Here is a 20,974-nt window from a genome sequence, read left to right as displayed (position 1 = left end):
TTGGAGATACATTGCAAAGAGCAGAAAATTATAAGTGGAGAAAAATGAACACATCAGCTAGTTCTTTACTTAAGAATTCGGGAGTGGTCTTCCAAATCCTTAACTCCTGATGTGGATGGCTTGGACACTGGGCACTCTGTTAGTTGCTGACCAGGTGGGCAGACGGTGTCCATGATGCCAGTGCCGTGCTTGCCAGGTGGGTCCCTGTCCTGCTTAGTCTAAGGTGTTACAGAGCACCATGAGCCACTGCACTGGCAGCTTTGAGCCTGGCCCATTGAGAACCCCTGAGAATTCTGTTAAAATTGCAGACTCTGGGGTCCTTCCCCCAGAGTTTCCGATTCTCTGGGGCTAGGGCAGGGCTCATAAATCTCCGTATTTACCAAGGCCCCAGATACTGCCTTGGACCACAGAGGCAGGGTGGGACCTCATGGGAACAGAGACACTACCTGGCTTGCTCCCTGCACAGTACCTGGCGCACACTTCTAGAAACACGCACATATCTGTAAAATGACTCAAGACTTCTGAGAAGTGAATGTGAGGTTTGTTCTCAGTTGGGGTCCCAGTAGGAAGGAGATGAACCATTCAATTAGGAGAATTCCAGGAGGATGAGTTTGCCGAGAGATTTACCATACAGGTGGAGATTGGTGTAAGGGAGGCCTGAGGGGTGGAGCTGGAAGCTGGGGCCAGTAGCATTGTAGCTGTTACCACTCCTAGGTCCTGGGGTCAAGGGAAGAGAGGGGAGCAGGACTCAGAAGGAGAGAGAATCATGGAGAAGTGGCCACTATGAGAGAAGTGGTGGCCTTTAATTGAGGAACATGCCAGCCTGAGGTGATCTCCCAAGGAGGACCTCCAGGAGGGAGAAGAGTAAATATTCCCAATGCCAACCCCCCTGTCCTGCCTCCCACAGATCCTCTGTGCTCCCCAGTGGCTGAGCTCAACCGGAAGCAGAGGAGAGAGGACCCAAAGGCTTGCTCCATGACCCCAGGGCAGAGGGAGGACAGAAAATGGAGGGACGGCCTGGGAGGCCCACGAAAGGGCACATCCTGTATGTCTTCCTAAGTCCACATTGGGTCTACCCCCTGATGCTCATCGCCACTGCCACCATTGGCCTCATCGCCACTGCCATCGCTGGTCTCAATGCTTCATTGCTTTGTGCCTGATTTATCATCATAACTTCTAGCCTGGTCTCCTGCCACAGCCTCACTTCCTTTTCAGTTCACCTTCCAGAGGCCAAGAGACCAAGATTTCTAACACTCACACCCAGGCATGGCATCATGTTAGTCCCTTTTCACACTGCTGATAAAGACATACCAGAGACTGGGTAATTTATAGAGAAAAAGAGGTGTAATGGACTCACAGTTCCACGTGGCTGGGGAGGCCTCACAATCATGGTGGAAGGTAAAAGGCATGTCTTACATGGCGGCAGACAAGAGAGAATGAGAGCCAAGTGAAAGGGGAAACCCTTTGTAAAATTGTCAGATCTCGTGAGATTTTTTCACTACCATGAGAACAGTATGGGGGAAACCGCCCTCAAGATTCAATTATCTCCCACCGGGTCCCTCCTACAACACGTGGGAATTATAGGAGCTACAATTCAAGATGAGATTTGGGTGGGGACACAGCAAAACTATATCAGGCACCAACCTTCAAAAGCCCTCCAGGGCTCCCCTCAACTCCTAACTGGCCCTTTCAGCCTCCTGCCAACTGTGTGGACATCATCCTGGGAAACTGGGAATTCCCACGAGACTCCTGGCGGTTTCCCACCTTTGCACGCATGCTCCTTCTGGCTGGACCCCCTTCCCTGGTCTTGAAGGGTTCCTATACTTCCTCGAGGATTCTGCCCTGGTGTTGCCTCCTCCAGTAGTGTCCCTTGACCTCTTCATCTGCACCAACCCCCTTCCTCTGGGCACCCACAGAGTCTCATGGCCGATTATCTCACATAAATGAGGTTTGTGCAGTGTAGTGGCCGTGTGTTGGCTTGTGTGTGGGTATGCACATCGACATTCATGCTAGGGGCATAAAGGGAGGTTCCTCTTTTCTAAATGCCAGGGAGAAATGAAACCCAGTCAAATTTGCAGCACCTGCAGTCCCAGGTCCTTCAAATATGTCATTAGTGTTATTATCACTGATAATAAATATTCTTCATGTGCCTACTAGGAGACAGGACTGGTGCACACTGGCTGGCTTGGGGGCCCAGGTGGGCACCTTGCAGGGGGCATTGGCCAGACCCAGCTCTACTCACAAGGACTGTTTAATCAGTTGCGTAGATGGTGTCAGTAAATGCATTGTCCTTCAGCTGGGTCCCCCTCTGCCCAACCCCAGAGCCCTTAACCCTGGAACACACAATGGCCTGGGTGGCTGCCAGGGGCCCCCATTAGCTGGATGGTGGCTGGAGATGGGGGAGGGGAGGCAGTTGAGTGTCCTCAGCCTTGGGATCTGTATCCCAGACCCCCACACGGGCAGCGGGACACACAGATTGGGTTTGGACTGCGTCCTGATTTGGACCACAGTGAAGCCTCTCTTCTTCTCAGGCTGCAAACCAGCCCATTCCGGGGCATTCACATTTCAGTTGGGTTTGCGGTCACATCCAAGTTGTTCAATTTCACCGAAATCAGCAGCACTCGGGGTGTCGATCTCAGCCCTGTGGGTTCAGTGACCATCAGTGCCAATTACATGAAATGCCAGTTGCCACGCAATTCTACCTTCGCACAGGCCAGCCGAAGAAAAAACTTTGTTCCTAAAGTTAATTAAAACCAAACCGAGACCACATGGCTCCTTTTGGGGGAAATGACCCCAGCTGCTTTCCCATCTCCATTTCCTTCTCGTGGTGTCATAGCTGATCCCACCCAGTGCTCATTTTGATTTTTGCACAATTCACCTTTGTTGGGATCTAGGTTCAATTTGTTTGAGTAGTTGGTTGAACCAACAGCCCACTTGGATATTTGCATTTAATAGGCAAATTGAATCATACATCTGCTGGACTAAGTGTCTCTGCTGTGGGGATTTTCACCTTTCCAGAGGCACGTGTAAGTTCCAGGATTATGAAACATCAAGTTATGTTAACCAGGACAAAGGGAGGAGGGAGGATGGAGAGACGCAGTCCGTGGGATATTGGGTTACTTTCAAGGCCAGTTGATTTCTACAGCCTGTCTGAGCTTCCTGCATGTCGGTGGAGATAAAATCGATTGTGAATCAATTGGCCAGAAGTTTCTCCTGTGAGATTCTGAGCTTGGCTCATTCCCTGGTGTACCTTTGCTTTTCTGTTGAGCAAAGCCTTGGTTAACCAGAACAATAATTAGTCATTAAGAGCACAACATGCATTTCAGAAACATCCCTGATGGCTGAGAGAGTTTAATCTTACCGTTCTGGGCTATAATTTTTAAAAATGTTTTCAAAGTATCTTCTTAAAATTTTATTGATTTATTTTTTAAGCAGCTTTATTGAGATATAAATTCAGATACCGTGCAAATCACTCATTTAAAGCATGACATTTAATGACCCGCAGTATGTTACATCATTCACTTTCTAAAAATTGTGGTAAAATATGTATAACATAAAACTTAATATTGTAACCATTTTTAGGTGTACCATTTGGTGGTGTTAATCACCTTCACAATATTGTGCAACCATCACCACCATCTATCTCTAAAACTTTTCCCTCACCCCAAATAGACATAATGTTTCTACCATTTAGCCTCCCCACAGAGTGCAAGAGTACCCAGGTGAAAAGTGGAGCGATACTGCCAAGTTTCCTAAAGGAGTTACCTCCCAAGTGGCTCATGGGTTCCTGGAAGATTCCAGGTCTTGTACTTGAGCTCCGTGAGGAAGGGAATTTGGCACAGTGCTGCCAAGATCTGCAACGGTGCTTGGCACATGTAGGTGTACAGTGCCTATGAGTGAGACTCGTTGTTGGGAATATCTTAAAATTGGAGTGGCTGTGTTGGAACAGCTGTGGTGAGGTGTGAAGGGTGCCCGCTCCCTCCCAAGGGGCTCTGTGGCAGGACAGGAGCCTGCAGGGGATTGTCAGCCGTGGAGGCATTGGGTCTCTGTGGGGCTATGGGGGGCTGATGGGAACTGGGTCCATCTCGTGTGTTCTGGGAACTCCTGGGGCTCTGAGCCAGCTGCCCCCTACCTGCTTTCCACATCCCATGCAACAGCCATGTGGTTTACATCTGCCACGACACTTGATGTGTTTCTAAGATGTCTTCCAAAATAAGTAGAAAGAGAGGTTATCAGCCCATTTCACAGATGAAGTAACTGAGGCCCCCAGGCAATCTCAGGGTGCAACAAGAACACTGAAGCTGGTGTCCACCCTGTGACCCTTGGGACTGAAGAAGAGCCTGCCTTTTCTCCATCGATCAGTCATCAAGGTTACAAATAGTCACCCAAATGTCCTGAAGCCCTCACCTGTGGCCTGTTTGGAATCAGTATGTTTCCAGACAGGGTGGCGGTTTTACCTGAAACATGGCTGCACACTCTGTGACTCTCCTCCCTACTGTAGGTGGCTGCTGATTTCCTTCCCTGTGGACATTGACTTGCTCTGGTGCATACAATGAGGCAGAAATGAGCCAATGTGGTTTCCAGGATGGAGTATAAATGAGACGCAGCTCCCGCCTCGCCCTCTCTGTCTTAGGTGCTCACCCTTAGAGCCCAGTCACCGTGTGCAGGAACCAGGCCCCACAAGAGGCCATGTGTTAGTCCTCTGGCCACAGCCCCTGCTGTGGTCCCGGTGGTACTTGTGTGTAAGTGCACAGCTCTATGGGGGACCCAGCCCCAGCCTTTGAGCCTGCCCAGTAGATGCCGTCGGTGGAGGAGCAAGTAAAGCAAACGTCAGTCTTGTAAGCTTTGGGCTGGTTTGCTATGCGGGGGTGGATACTAGGAGTGGTGATATCACCACTTGTGATGTGTGAGTTCCAGGTTCCTCCTGGGGCTCCCTTCAACTTCCCTTCAAACCCTTTCTGCCAAGCTTCTGTCTGTCTGTCCTCCTTCTGGTATTTTATGGATTTAATGAAGAAAATTTAATCATCATTTGCCACACGTAGGAAAAAACTTTACCCCTCATATATTAAATGGGGGATGATAATGTGCTGTTTCTCAGAGGAAATTAAAAATACATAGCGGAAGTGTTCACTTGTCAGCATACCCGTGGACACCACCATGGTAGACAGACCCATAGGCGGACCCAGGACCCCACATCCTGGTGTGCACACCCTGTGGGATCCCCTTCCCTGAGAGCAGCCAGGGCCTGTGACTGCTTCTGACCCAGGGTCTGGCAAAGGTGACAGACGTGAACGGTTCCATACACGTGGTTACGGGCTGGCTCTGCCTAAGGCTGTGGCCCTCACTCGGCTGGAATCCACTCCCCATGCTGGCTGTGGAGAAGTAAGTGGCCACACTGCTGGCCCTGTGTGGCGGGGAACTGTAGTTGACCTCTAGTTGTGGAAGGCAGCCTCCAGCCGATGGCTAACAAATGAAACAAAACAAAACAAAGCACTCCAAAACTGCAGCTTTCAGTCCAACAGCCCTACAGACCTGAATTCTTCCAAAGGCCTGAGCAAGCAAAAAACTGGATCTTTCCACACTCAAGCACTCAGATGAGACCAGCCCCAGCCAACACGTTAATCAAAGCTTTGCAGAGGCCCCAACTGAGCTGGGCCCAGACTCCTGACCCACAGAGACTGTGAGGTCATTGAGTGTTTTTGCAAGCTGCTATGTGTATTGAAATGTGTCATGCAGCAGAGACCACCTTAATCCACATCATCACCATGCCATGCTCAGTAGCTGTACAGGTCTCCTCTCTAGCCTCCTGGCCTCCACCCACCTGCAGACCCTTCAGCCTTTTCTCAACCCTTCATTGCAGTGACCCTGTAAAAATGTAGGCTCTGGCAGTGACAAGATAATTGTCATCAAGCTCATGGCTCACCATCTACCTCCAGCTGCCCCTCTGGCCATGTCTCCTGCTTCTCCCCCTCCCTCCCAATGACAACTCCAGCCATGTGGGCCTTCTGTCTATTTCCCAAGCTCATCAAGTTCACTTATGCTTGGCACTAGCCATTCCCTCTTTCTGGAATGTTCTTCCCCCAAATCTCCACATGGCCAGCTCCTACTTGGCTGGAATGGCCCCTGCAGCCCACCCCTCTCCACCTACTCCCCTCCCCTCCCCATCTCCTTTCATTTTCATCTCGGATCCCACCACGACCTGGCATGCCTGGCCTTTTTTGTTTATTTTCTGTCCCTCACCCTAGTTACACTGTGCGCTTCCTGAGTGAGGAACTCTGTCCTATTTGCACCTGCAGCCCTGAGGGTTAGGACACTCCTTGGCACATGGTAGGAGCTCAGCTAGTATTTGTGGACTGTTCTGAAGTCCCTAGTGAGCCAGTGGTGGATGAAGTTATTGCACATCACCCCCATGACACCTCTGCCCTGTGCCAGCTGCTTTCCTCACAGCCGCCTTCCTTCCCCAGTGGTGAACACAATTCCATGGGCGGATGCTTGGAGCATTTTTATTTTAACAAAGAAACCAATGCAATGACTGCCTCTGTGGGAAGTTTCGGCTCTCCAGAGGCCCCCGGTAAGAGAGGGATTTATTTTGTGGCTGGGCTGTAAATCTCTCACCAGAGGGTGCCTCTGAAGCTCAGGGGCGGCCAGCTCCACTCAAGGACAGTGACAATTCATAAGTCTGTGGCTCCAACAGTGACAAGATAATTGTCTCCAAGCTCGTGGCTCTGGCTCCTCCTGTTTTCCTCCAGCCTGGCTGCCCGGAGCCTCTGGGTGATGGAGAGAGGCACATTTCTCAGGGCTGGTGCCAGTCGCTGGACAGAAAGCTGCCTGCCAGGCAGCAGAATTAGAACATCTGTTAAATGAATTTCAGGGACAGTGGGCAGGGCAGCAGCCTAGTTATTCGGCAGTGGGCATCAGGTCCAGGTGGGCCATGGTGCCCTTACGGTTTTCGAGAAAGATGAGAATCCTGAAACACCAGGCACTCGCCTGCCATCCACAGCCCAGCAGGCAGTGGCTGCAGAAGGCTGGTTCCATGGGGCTCACACTCCCAGCCAGGTGCACTCTGAGCCCGTGCCTCCCAGGAACCTGGGGCTCCCTAGGGTCTGGGAAAGCGGAAAAGCCACTGACTCAGCTCACTGTTCAGCAGGGGATGGTCTGCAAGTGCCTCACAAAAGCTGGGCACAAAACCCACTGTGAGGAACTTTACACGAGAGATGCAGCTGCCAGGGCCCCGCCTGCCCTTCCACGCGTTCTCTGCGCTCCTCACTGGGCATGGTGATGAATCTGCTTCCCTAGAAGCAGAGGCCACGTCTAGTAATAACAATAGAATTTTAATAATAATAGAAGCAACACTGATATTTGCGCACTTTACATCTTAACCCCCACAGCCTGCCCTATTCAGATGCACGTAGGTGCCCACTGTCCACCTGCCAAGGCAGTGCCCTCGGCACCTACATGGGAATCAGTGGCCCACTCCTCCCCTTGGGGAGCTGAGCTTGGAAATTAGAGAGAGGGGCATGGGCCGAACAATTGCACAAATATCAGACCCCACCCCAAGGCAAGCACTGGGAAGGAAAGTCCTGCCCCGGGATGTGACTTTCAAGCTCATTTTGCGGATGAGAGGTCTGAGGCCCAAGCAAATGATCCTGGGCGGGGAAAGCAGACAAGGGGGGAAGTGTGGACGCCAAATCCAGGGATTCCTGAATGGATCCCCAACCCTTGTCCTCAGGATGGGTCCCACAAAGGGCTCAGTGAAGGGCGGTTGGAAGGACAGTGAGCTGCTGAGTCCCACACTGTCATTGGGATTGAAACCGCACACGGATTGGAAGAGCTTCTCTTCCCCATGTGATTCTCCCAAAGAACTGCAGCTGCCCATGTAGCAGGCGCTTGGTGAGGATGGCATGTCCCCAACACCGTGCCAGGCAGGCTTGCGGGATGGTGCTCGGTAAGGATTGCATGTCCCTGACACCGTGCCAGGCAGGCTTGCGGGATGGTGCTTGGTGGGGATGGCATGTCCCCAACACCATGCCAGGCAGGCTTGTGAGATGTGATGGGGCTCTGGGCCGCAGGGGCCTGGAGACTGGGGTTGTAAAGAGAGGCATCATCCAGGAAAGCACTGGAGAAGTGAAGTAGCATTTGGAACCCGTGTCTGGTCTATCGCTTGGAGGACCACGCTCTGGGCCGAGATGGAGGCAGGTCCCACGAGGAAGAGGGGAGAGTGTGCCTGGAGGCCACCTCCATGCTGGTGCGGCCAGGCACCCTGCTGGTCTCCTGCCAGCACATCTCTCTCCTGCACACACGTGTGCAGGCAGTGAAGGCTCAGCAACAGCAGACCTCCTTCTGGGGTTGGGGGCAAGGGTGGCCGGACACACCCCCTAATCACATGGGAGCACCAAGTGTGGTTTGCTGACTATGCAAGATACAGGAAAGTGTGTCAGAGCATGGGTGAGTGTGAGAGCATGTGAGGCGTCTGAATGTGTGGGTGTGAGTGTGGATGTCAGAGTGTGGGTGAGTGTGAGAGTGTGTGAGGGTGTCTGAGTGTGTGTGTGTGTGTCAGAGTGTAGGTGTGAGAGCATGTGAGGGTGTCTGAGTGTGTGGGTGTATGTGTCAGTGTGTGGGTGAGTGTGAGCATGAGGGGGGTGTGTGTCTGAATGTGTGTGTGTATGTGTCAGTGTGTGGGTGAGTGTGAGCATGAGGGGGGTGTGTGTCTGAATGTGTGTGTGCATCAGAGCATGGGTGAGTGTGAGAGCCTGTGAGGGTATTTGAGTGTGTGTGTCTGTGTCAGTGTGGGTGTCAGCGTGGGTGAGTATGAGAGGATGTGAGGATGTCTGAGTGTATGTGTGTGCGAGTGTGTGGTTGTGTGTGTCAGAGTGTGGGTGAGTGTGAGCATGAGGGGATGTGTGTCTAAATGTGTGTGTGTGTCAGAGCATGGGTGTGAGAGCCTGTGAGGGTGTTTGTGTGTGTGTGTAAGTGTAGGTGTCAGCATGGGTGAGTGTGAGACCGTGTGAGGGTGTCTAAGTGTATGTGCAAGAGCGTGCACTTGTGTGAAAGTGCGGATGAGTGTGCACAAGTGTGTGTGTGTGAGATAAAAGATGTTAAATACAGATTTGCTCAATGCACTCCTGTGCCCTGGGACTGCTCCCTTCTGGACATGCCATCAGTTAGCCAGAGAATTTCTGGAATACCAAGAACAATGTCAGGACACTTCCAGAAGGAAGCTCCTTCCTGTCAGAGGGAAGAAAGCAGCCCCGGAGCTGGGAGGGGATCTGGCTGCAGAAATACAATTCTGTGCCTCACTCTGGCTCCCGGAGCACAGCAGTTCCCATTCGCTCCATGAGAAAAATAGGGCTGTGCCGCCGGCGACCTGTGATGAGGACAATATCAGTTCTCCTTTTACGTTCAGAGAGATCATACAACTCCTTAAATATCATAAATGTCTTTTATCTCTCCTATTTTTTTCTCTTCTCATCCTCACAATGATACCCAGGGAGTGGGCTAGATGGGAGAAATTATCCTCATATTTTGCTGCAGAATTTAAAATGACTTGTCCAGTGCCACAGTGAGTGGAAATGACGGAGTTAGGTAAGATCCCAGGGGTTTGTTACTCTACCTAGGATCTCCCCTGAGGCACAGCAATGGGAATGAGACAGAATTTCCTATTAAAAGTATGGGGTGCACACCAGTGGGTCATGCAACTCTGGAAAATAATTGTCTCCTTCTGCTTCTTAGCCCTCTTCAGATCCTTCCGTGTGGCCACTGTCCTCACCGCTTTTACTTGTTGCTTCATTGTATTAGTTCTGCCCTTGTTTATTCCAAATATTTGCATCTTTGTTTGAGGTGGAAACGTGGGAAAATGCTTTGTGATGAATGTTCACCCCCACCTCTCAGCTACCTTCCATCAGGACTATTTGGAAGAAATCTGGGCAGCTCTGCCATTTGGATGGCTCATCTGTAAGTCCCCAAAACCAAGACGCTCGGGATCTTCCCTCCGCCTTCAGAGGCTTGAGGTCCACAAGAGGCAGCTGTATGGGAGAACTGGTTGGCGATTTATTTATTGCCATCCTTGGGGTTTTACTGGGGTCTCCATAAAATCTGCTTGTTGAGTCAGAAAGGTTTATAGTCTGGGTTCTGTTTGGGGATTTTTAGATTCTGCATGTTTAGTTTGTCATTTTGAGAAAAGCCACAAGTTTTGTTTTGTTTCGTTTTGTTTTAAACAAAGGAATTTCAGGATTGGTGGAGAAGCTGAAGAGAAGCCTACATCCTACAAAAAGGAAGAAAACATTCTCTGGGGCATTTTCAAGGACATAGAAGCTACAAAGATTCGGGACGATGCATCTGGTACATTTTTTCAATCTTTAATTATAAATTTTTAAACCTCTGTCACTCTTTCTGTGTGTCACACACACACTCACAGAAGAAATAGCTAAAGTGAGATTTTTTTTTTTAAAGCTTCAGGGGAAAATAAAAGTCACTGCCATAAAGTTTCCAAAGAATTCATAGTCCTCATACTTAGACACAATTAAAACGTACTTGCCAAGGTAAGAAGCAAAGGTTTGTATTTATACAGAATGGCACATATGTCTTATAAAAGCATGCCTTGTTTCTTTCATAAAGAATGTAAATTTTAAAACAAATATTTTTGCCTCTGTTCAATTTCTCTTAAAAGATTTAGAAAGAAATCAAAGGTGCCTTTTTGACATGAATAATATGCAATCATCAATTTCTCTCCAGCAGGCATTTGGGTGTGTGTGTGTGTGTGTGTATCACAAGCAAGCATTCTAACGTTGCACAAAATAGTTTATTCTCTTTGCCTACTTTGTTGCAAATTCTAAAGGTACCTAGGGATCACATAGAAAAGCCCATCTTGTTTCTTTCAAACCTCCTTTAAATATTCCTTCTGCGTGAATTTTGCTTTCAATGATTTCAATTATTTTCATGCAAATGTCACTCAAGAAATATCTATTTATATATTTATGCATATAAAATGTACAAAGTCATCTTAGGTACCAAGTTTTTGCAGATCACACTGGCAGTAATATGCATTACTAGGTTTACTATGAATTCAGACAGAACACAAATTAAACTGTGTTAAAATAGTTTTCATAGGAGCTCAAACTTAGACACAATACAAACCAAACTAAGTTAAAAGAATTTTTATAATAGCTAAACTCTAATAAGTAATTTTAATAGGGTTTATAGATTCTCATTCAGGGTCTTAGGAATAAAACATCCTTTATTTGGGCAATGAAGTAATTGGTTCATTAAATAAAAACTACAAAATATGCAGTTCCCTTCACGTTGACAAAATGTGAGAGGGGCATTAACTGATCACAAAGACACGTTCACTCTCCAACAACAGCAAACATTTCAAACAATCCCCAGAATAAATTACAGCAGGCTGTCTTCCAGCGAGGACGGCTGTCCCCAGGCCTGGGGACGGATTAACCTTCCCAAGCCGCATCCACTTAACCGCTGGAAAGGAAAATCTCCTTCCAGCACCTTCCTGAGAGAAGGGAAGAAAGAGCTGGATTCCTCTCTGCCTAGTGACTCGGCTGCTTTCCCAGGGGAAACACAGCTCCCCTCCACGTCTGGGAAGGCCGGCACTTTCAATGGAAAGGGGGAAATTCACTGGACCCTTCGGTTATCTCAACGGCAGGATTTTAAAAATCCACCTAAGGCAGAAAATGTATCTTGCAGGTGGCTTATTTTTTATGCCTTAAATCTAGACTTCAGGTGTCATAGATGCAATCCGAAATCTGTCTGCATTTTTGTCAAGGAATACTTAGTTTTTAAGGTCTTCATTCATGAACTCATTAGTCCTCTCTCCCAGGAGCGGTGAGAAGGGGCAGCTCTCCGTGTGGCTTTGTTCAAGAGATGAGGGGTGCTTGCTCCGGGGCCCCGAACAGGTGATGTGGGGCGAGGCTGTGCCCCCCCCACACCACTGCCTGCCATATACAAATAGGATGGGACAGTCCCGGTCACATCTTGGTCCTGGCACCAGTATTAGAGGCACTTTTTCACTCTCAAATGTGTGAGGACTTAGATGATAAATTAAATGGTGACCTTACATATAAATAAATGCATCAATATACATTCTCCCGTTAACATGAGGAAAGCAATCTGTGCTACATCCATGTGTGGATTTGTTTGGACTGCTAAGCCCTGGGACACAAAACCCTGCCCAGCCCCCGATTGCAGTGAGCACAACGTGCCTGGGCGCTCGCAGGGATTGCATGGTTTGCATCTGGTGTTGCCCGGAACTTCCTGCAAATAGATTGTGTGTGCATGTATGTGTGTGTGTTTGTAGGGGGTCCTCAGGAGATATGGGGTACCAAGGTGGAGCAGCGTAGACAAACCAGGGAGCAGAGAGAAAGAAAAGGGGAGGAGCCGTAATGACAGAGAAGCCCAAACCTGTCAGAGCTTTAAACAACTCAAAGTGTTCAATTTGCAGTGAAGAGGCCAGAAAGTCTCCCTCTGCACCTGACTTCTGGGCAGGACTTCTGAGGACAGTTGCTTAGCAAGTCCCAAATGAAAGATAAAGAAGGAAGGCGAGAACCATTATTTTTTTTTCTCCCAGCTTTATTGAGGAATGACTGACAAATAAAACGTACCTATTTAAGGTGTATACTTGATGTTTTGATATACATGTGCCTGGTGAAATAATTACCGCAACCACGCTAATCACATACCCATCACCTCACACAGTTACCATTTTCTTTTCTTTGTGGTGAAAACACTTGAGATCTGTCCTCTTAGCAAATTGCAAGGATACACTACAGTATTATTAACCAGAGTCACATTGTTGTACATTAGTTCTCCAGAAATTATTCATCTTGCATAACCGAAACTGTAACATCCTCCCATTCCCCATCCCCAGCCTCTGGCAACTGCCGTTCTACTCTCTGCTTCCGTGAGTCCCACTTCTTAGACAGCTCCTCGGGTCCACACACAGTTTTTGATTCCACATGCACCTCTGAATAAGGAAGAGCAGTGTATTCTTGGAGTTAAGCTCCAGGTAGGGGCAACAGAGAGGAACAGTAACTGTATTAGGTCCTAAAGTGCGGAATGAGGGTCTTGTTTAGGGGTTGGGTGTGACAGAGACCCTCTGGTTCAAACCAGGAACATTTTTTCTATCATCTGGTTGGGGTTGGGGAGGAGACAGTCCCAATGCCTGGGAGCCAACAGGGAGCGGCGGGGGGCTGGAGCTCAAGGGCTGGGGCCCTCCCGCTGTCTCAGAGCGGCTGTGGCCAGGTACCCAATCCTCAGGCGGCTGGGCCTGCCGCTTCCCTCTTGCCCCACCTCCCCCCAGATGTGGGTGGCCTGGGGGCGGGGGCGGGGGGGATCTGCACACCAGGCCACCCAGGGAGAGGGCTGCTCCTCCTGTGTGAGCCATTTTTCTGTTCTTAATGGACACAAAGCTGGCAGGGATCATTTGTAAGGTCGAGTTATGATCAAATTCCCAGGCCGGGACAGGTATGGACCACCAGGGTCTCCATTATGCTTCCACTGGCTCCTGGGAGCTCTGGGGCGAAGGCAGCCTGTGACCAGCAACAAGGGACTCACTCGACCCTGATAACTCCCTTATTACAGCCGGGAAGTACACGGTGTAAAAGCTAAACCCCGTAAGTTGCCTTAGAACCGTTACGGATCACCAGCCAGGGCCTCAATGAAATCAAATTGCCAAGGAGGCCTGGCAGACTCAGTTAAACCAATGGCCTCCCACACAAGTTTATGGGATCCAAATCGGCACAGGATCACCCCTCAAGGCCCACCCGGCACAGCCTCAGAAGAAGGGAGTGGGAGGGGGGAAGATTCCTGGACTCCTTCTCAGTTCACCCAGTCCCTCCTCCTCTGTCGCTCCCATGAGGACCACGGTTCCCGGGTCAGCCCCTCCCCAGAGCCCTGTTCAGCAACCCCCCGCCTGCGTGTGTGTGTCATGGGGCTGCAGCATGAGAGTGACTGAGAAGAATGCCTTCAAGGAAGGAGAACACGCAAGAGCTGGAAAGTTGTTTAATTTTTTAAAACATGCATAATGCCTTTGCCCACCAGCACAGCTAAAATTAAACGCTGGCAAGGATGTGAGCAGCCACTCGTGGGAGTGTGAATCCCCCTTTTGGAAAAAGATTTGGCGGCATCTTCTCATGCCGGACATCATGCCTGCTGGATGACCCAGCAATTCCGCTCCTAGGGACACACACAACAGGAAGGCCAGCACGTGTGCACCAAGATTGTGTAAGCATGCCTTTGTCACGCAGCCCCCAGCCGGGCCTTCCAACCGCCACAGCAAGAGGAGAGACGTATGCGGATCAGTTTGTTGACGCAGCAGAATACTATAAAGCAGCAAAGATGACCCAATGCCAAAAATGCACAGCTCTCCCATGCTGGGGACTCCAGAGATGCCCTGCCTGATCCCAGCACATCACAGGCCAACCATGCTCTCAGGAGCCAGGAAAGTGGGATTGGGATAGGGAGAGGGCTTCGAGGGTGCTGGTACCATTTGCCTTCTGGGTGTGGGTGGAGAGTTACCTAGGAGTGCTCACTTTGTAGTCATGCACTGAGCTGCACACTTTACGATTTAATGAAAATGATCTGAAAACATATTCATGCACTGGACAAGAGTAGCGAAAGGGGCGCATTGGATCTGTGGGTGCGAGGTCAGATCTGCATCTAGCCTGCTGGGTAACCATAGCAACACATTGGCCTCTGTGCTTCCCCCTCCACCAAATGAGGGCCACAGAAGGTTCCCCTTTTGTGAGAATGTGAACTCCTTTGAAACACTCTGTATTCCTGCCCAGAAAAATACACACGTGCATGACATTTTGCGTGTACATTCTCGGTGGGGGCTCACAGGTCTCCCTAAAGTTCACCCCCAGGGATGCCCAATCAGATCCCAGGTGAAGGGGCTCTGGAGGGGGTGGCTTTGGGTGCTCACCTTAAGGAGCGGGTTCTAGAGCCTGACAGCCCTGGGGCTGAGTCCTGGCTCGACACTTTCTAATCATGGGGTCTTTCTTGGGCAAGCAGTTTGATGTTCAGGCCTCCGTTTCCTCATCTGTAGAATGGGGAGAATAAGGTCCAGGAAGTGGAGGGGAGCTTTGTAGAGGTAAGGCATGGCCAGCCCTTGGCACAGAGCCTGTCACACAGTAAGCATGCTGGAAACATCAGCAGCTGTTCTGAGGTGGCCTCCAAGCCTCCTTCCAGCCCTGACGTTCCAGGATCTATTATGTATGAAAAATTCCACCCTGAAATTAGAATTGAGTAACACGAGTCTGCGTGTGTCCTTCGTGTCAAGGTCAGATTTCCTCAGAGAGACGTGGTTTTGGCACTTGGACTCTCTGGAAACCAAACTTAGCTTGCAAACGAGATGTCACATGTGTCCAGCGATGGCGTCTTGGGCCTTTTGTGTGCAAAGAAGTTTCCAGAAGGACATCCACTCCAGCCCAAAAACCACTGGAGAGCCCTTCGTGGTCTTGGGCTGCGTGACTCTAGTTTTATTAGTAATCAACTGTGATCCAGAAGACTGCCTGGGGCCTTGGCCAGAGTCGCCTTCATGCGGTTGGGAGACGCCGTGGCACATGCCTGGAGTCTCTAAGGGGCTGGGAGGATGCAGTTCCTGGTGGCAGCCGTGGCTCTTTCATGGTCCTGGCTTATCTCCTGGCATGCCAATAAAACAGAAATGTTTGCAGCAATAACGAAATAGGTCCCCAGATTAAATATGCTGCTCTTTTCATTATTAGAAAAACTGTTCGCCTGAGGGGGCAGTGGCCTGGGATTAGGAAGCTCCCAGCAGGAGACATGTGGCTGAGAAGGAGGGAGAAGGAAGCCCGGGGAGGCTGCCCCTCCACAGGCCCGTGTTTGAGGGCATTGCTCCACGTGTCAGAGCCAGGCCGCACGCCATCATCACGGGGTGTCAGTGTTACTCCACTAACACCTGTGCTTTGACCCCACCATCGGGGGGTGTGCTGTTTCAAACGAAAGGTCACATCTACTCCAAGCTTCCCACCGTCAAAGAGCACAAAAGCCCTCCCAAGCCTTCGTAGTGAAGACTGTCTGTGCTTGGCGTTCCCAACATCAAGAGCCACAGGCAGTCTTTGTTGAGGGCCCGCTATCCACAGAGCTGCACTAATCCCCACAGCACCTTCTGATAAAACAGTTTTACGCCCATTTTGCAAAGGAGGAAACTGAGGCATAAGGAAACCAAGTGTGTTGACCACAGTCACCACTAGTGAATGATGGAGCTGGGATTCAAGTCCAGGCAGGTGACCCAGAACCCATGCCCCTCCCCACTGTGTCACAACCCCTCTGTGGCGTGGGTATGGTCTCATTTTCTCCATTTTCTCCTGGACAAAAAGGGTGCATAGGGTGACTAGGAAGTTCATCAGAAAATAAGACAGAGCCCTGTCTAACCACGAGCACACAGCAGCCCAATCCCAGCTGAGGAATACTCTGAAAACACCTGAGTGGCCTCCTTCACACTGTCAAGGTCATCAGAAACGAGGTGAGGCCGACAGGCTCCCAGCACAAAGGAGATGAAGGAAACCTGACGGCTAATGCCATGTGGGCTCCCGGACAGGATCCTGGGGCAGAACGAGGGCATTATGTAAAAAGAGAGGAAATCTGAAAATCGTATGAACTTTAATCATGAAATAATAACATATCAATGTGGGTTCATTAATTGTAGTCAATATAATCGGTTTGTTAAATGTACTAGACTAATGTAAGAAGTTAGTAATAACCAGAGAAACTGGGTGTGAGGTATATGGGGACTCTCTGTACTATTTTCTCAATTTTTCTCTAAATCTAAGTGTGTTTTTAAAAAGTAAAATCTGTTAAAAAGAATAAGTTGGCAGGAAAGATGGATAGAGAGAGGAAGTGATACAGTATGGCTCTGTGTCTCCACCCAAATCTCATCTCAAATTGTAATCCCCTTCATTTCCATGTGTGGAGGGAGGGATATGGTGGGAGGTGATTGGATCATGGGGGCAGTTTCCCCCATGCTGTTCTCACGATAGTGAATGAGTTCTCATGAGACCTGATGGTTTTATAAGTGTTTGACAGTTCTTCCTTCACTTCCTCTTTCTCACCTGCCAGCATGTAAGACATGCTTGCTTCCCCTTCCGCCGTGCTTGTCAGTTTCCTGAGGCCTCCTCAGCCTCTTTATAGCAATGTGAGAATGAACTAATATGGGAGGGAGGGAGGGAGAGAGGGAGGGAAGGAAGGAAGGAAGGGAGGAAAGAAGGAAGGAAGGAAGGAAGGAAGGAAGGAAGGAAGGAAGGAAGGAAGGAATTATACAAGAATCACAGGACTGTGACAGTTGCAGAATCTTGGTGTGGATACATGTGTACTTTTTGAATATTTTTTCTGTATGTTTGAAATATTTTATAATACAATGTTGGGAAGATAAAAAGGTGTCAGAGGCTAAGGGCAGTATTCAAGTCTCACCCAAACCAAGTTTCCTTATTCCTTTGTGTGTGGGCACATCCTTCCCGGAGGAGGAAAAGCACTACTCGCTAATCACGAAAGCTTCATCACCAGCACACAACAGCAGGACACGGCATCTCTAGAGTGTACGATGTGGCCCCTGACACCGGGATCCTTTTTTCTTCCCAAGTGGATCCAAATCTTGACAGGGCCAGCATCCAAGTCTCTGAATGCTGAGGAAACAGGGCTAAAGAACAGACACTGGGCGTGTAAATCATCCTTCCCTCCTGACAAGCTACAGTCAGTGCCACTCAGGGCATCACAGCCTGTTACAGACACGAGCTTTGCGCTCGGCACCCCCTGGGCCACAGAAGGAGAAGAATCTCACACCCCAGGACCAAAGAACCTGTCAAGATTCAGCAAAAGCCCTGCAAAGAGAAAAACACACATCTGGTGGCAGGAGGAGGGCGCAGGGGCGGGACGGGCATGCGGCCGCTGCCAAGGCCCCTCCTCTGGCTGATTGAGGACGGGACGCACAAACAACCCCAAATGCTTCCAATCTGGTCCTCGAGGAGAAAGGATATTTGTGGTAACGAAGAAATTTGCCACCCAGCGATGCTGCTTTGGTATCATGTTTCTGTGGCCACAAGTTATTCATCCAAAATTGGTCTCTGCTAAGAAACAACAAGAAAAAACGTCCATGCAACAAAATGAGATTCGAAGTGATCTTCCATTCTGGGGTTGATAGTGGGGAAATGAAGAGAAAAAACTAAAGCAGAAGAAAAGAGAGAAGAGTATATTGGACTGAAGTCCTTCTGCCTCACTCCACCTTCCGACACGGGGAACCAGGCTTCCTCCCACAGAGTCCGGATGGGCTTCCTGCCTGCCAGGGAAGGTCTACGCTCTGCCACACAGAGGCTGGGATGTGCTCTCAAAGGGCCAATGGCTAAGGCACACCCAAGTGGGGATCCCAATTCAGAATGCCTGGTACACAGCGCAGAGTTCCCGTAAGACAGCAGAACCGGATTTCAGGCTCCCATGAGCCACCTTCCTTGCCCTCCTCTTGCCTGTTGGAGGAATATTTTCTCAGTCAGCCTCTGGGTCGGTCGCTGGAAAATAGTTTATCCATGCAGCAGCAGCAGCCCACTAGGACACAGCACGTAGGGCATCTGTCTGAGGTCCCCCTGCCCACAAGCACGCCCCAGCTCTCCATCTGCAGGACCGGTGGCTGGGCCAGCCACCCCAGGCCCAGGGAGGCTGCAGCATTTCACGAGCTCATCAACTTCAGCCTCACAGCACCAGCCACTCCCCGGTGCTCAGAGATGCTCAGGGATGCTCAGGGTCAGACCAGGGTGGAGTCCTGGCCCTGCCGTGTGAGAGGTCAAGTTGCTTGGATCTCGCTGAGCCTTAGGAGCTCCGTGTACAAAATGACAATGGCAATGATGCCCACCCCGCAGGGCTTTGGGAAGCCAACCATTCAAAGTGCTTTACCTGCCACTGGACCAAAGCGAGTGCTCAAAATATGTTCCCATAATTATCAGGTGGACACAGCACACAGCTTGGGTCTAATCCCTCTCCCCAGATCTGGGCCTCACTTGCCTGCAGCTAAGCAGTAAAGGAGCTGAGATTGGAAAGCAGGGAGTCTGGGCTCCTACGGGAGTGGTGAGAAAGGGTGGCATGATAGGAAGGCTGGGTAACCCACCACAGATAGAGCCAAAAATGCCTAGAGTGTGCCCACCCCTTTCCATCCCTCCCCCATTGCAGGTGCAGGTGGAGAAGGAACCCTAGACACTGCTCATCCCAATCAGGCCCTTTCCAGGCCTGTCCCATTCCAATCGGGCATCAGATGTGGCATTGATTATCATCTACTTAACAAATGAGGCCCCCCTTTCAATGCACTTGGTGAGCTCACAGGCCACAGGTGGGCAATCCACAGGACCCCTTCCCTCCCTTCCTCCCCTTTCCCGACATCAAGCGCAGCTGTGGGTTTTTGTGCTAATGAGCATTACGATGTGGTCAGCTTTTCATCTTATCGGTTCTTCTGATGACTGGAGATTTACCTCATGGAGAAGAGAGTGGAACACTGAGGGTGGGCGCCCCAGCTCCCTGCTCCGCACTGATGGCCGCAGGTGGGCTGGAAACCAACTGGTTCGGCTGGAGCAGAGGAGGCAACTGGTGGACAAGGGTCCCCTTGGGGGTGGGTCCTTTGGAGAAGGGCCCACAAGGTGTAGAAAGAGCACAGTCCCCAGTCGCTGACCAACACCACATGCCCTGGGAAGACACCTCTCAACACACCAGCCCTGGGGCTTGCCCTCCCCCTGGGAGACACTGACAAGTGCTGAAGCTGCCCAGGAATCACAGACAGAGTCAAAGGGCCAAGATATCAGGGGCCTCAGATGATAATGGAGTTGGAGTCCTGGAACGAGTCTATCCCAACACCACTTATTGTTTCACCAATCCATTCATTTATTCAAAGAATTACTCGTTCAGAACATAAAAGCATTCCATTGTGGCTCCGGAAGAAGAATTATCCATTCATGCAACAAACACTCCACAGGGTCTCCTCTGGACCAACCTTGGCTCTGAGATAGCAGGTGCTGAAATACTGCTGAGTCCTCAAAGCCAGACCAGCCAGTGCCTGGCACCTGATGGGAATACGATTTCAACGAACAGGTGGGTGGATGGATAGATGGATGATGGATGATGGATGGATGGATGGATGGATGGACAAATGGGTGGATAGGCGGAAGAATAAATGGGTGCATGTGTGGTGGTGGGTGGGTGGATGACCTTCACCTCCTCATAGAAAGTAATCTTTGCTGTGTTCACATAAAAGCCACACAACAATCTCTCTCTCTTTCTCTCTCTCTCTCTGAAAAGAAAAGATCACCCAGAGATACAGACCCAGCCTCTCATTCTCTTATATTCTTTATGTCCAACATTTATTGGGCCCTTACCTTGTGCTCCATATGGTGCTGAGTCCTGGGAGTTGGGGTTACAGACAACAAAGATGACAGACTTTGCTCCAAGAAGGGATTCTTGGCTCTCAGCCCCATGGAGAATGTCTTCTTATCACCTTTCTGCACAGGTAAGGAAACCGAGATGCAAAAAAGCTAAGAAACTGAGTTAAGGCCACTGCATCAGCTGCCTCAAAGGCCCTGTGTCTGCTCTGGCTGGCACTCTGAGGTCCCACTGCCGACAAGAATGGAGTAAGAGAAAAAAGAGGTGATGTGTAATTGTGTGAGGGGCTCTTACCAGTCAGGGATTCAAAGGCTGAAGGAAGGTGAGGGCTAGAAAGTCCAGGGAAGGCTTGAAGGAGAAAGAGAGAGGCAGGTAGTGGGAATGAGGTGGGGTGCTGTAAGCTCTAAAGGTCAGAGAGGATGAAAGGGAGTGACCCTTGGTCAGACCAGAGGCTAATCCACCTTCAAATGCAATTGGCCCTAGCATCAGTTCTGCATTCCCCTCCCCTCCCCCTTATCCTTACCACCATTACCACCACCACCAACAACAACAACAATAACAACAACATCATCATCATCAACAACACCAATAACAA

The 20,974-nt window shown here is 50.0% G+C and overlaps 1 long non-coding RNA gene across 2 annotated transcripts in view; it reads right to left on the bottom strand.

Annotated features, from left to right (window-relative positions):
- The window catches only part of LOC117088158, a 110,107-nt gene that overhangs the window by 29,303 nt on the left and 59,830 nt on the right, over positions 1-20,974 (bottom strand). The window contains exons 4-5 of one of the 2 annotated variants that reach the window (XR_004439018.1): positions 20,376-20,498; positions 17,265-20,290 (exon numbers count right to left, since the gene is read on the bottom strand). This is a non-coding gene — a long non-coding RNA (uncharacterized LOC117088158). Of the gene's footprint in view, positions 1-17,264; positions 20,291-20,375; positions 20,499-20,974 lie in introns of those variants that run through there. The other variant, XR_004439019.1, reaches the window with a different exon arrangement.

The sequence above is a fragment of the Trachypithecus francoisi genome, unplaced genomic scaffold, assembly GCF_009764315.1.
Source record: "Trachypithecus francoisi isolate TF-2019V2 unplaced genomic scaffold, Tfra_2.0 Lachesis_group10, whole genome shotgun sequence".
NCBI lineage: Eukaryota > Metazoa > Chordata > Mammalia > Primates > Cercopithecidae > Trachypithecus > Trachypithecus francoisi.
The sequence above is the reverse complement of the archived record's forward strand: the minus strand, read 5'-3'. Positions and strand labels throughout refer to the sequence as shown.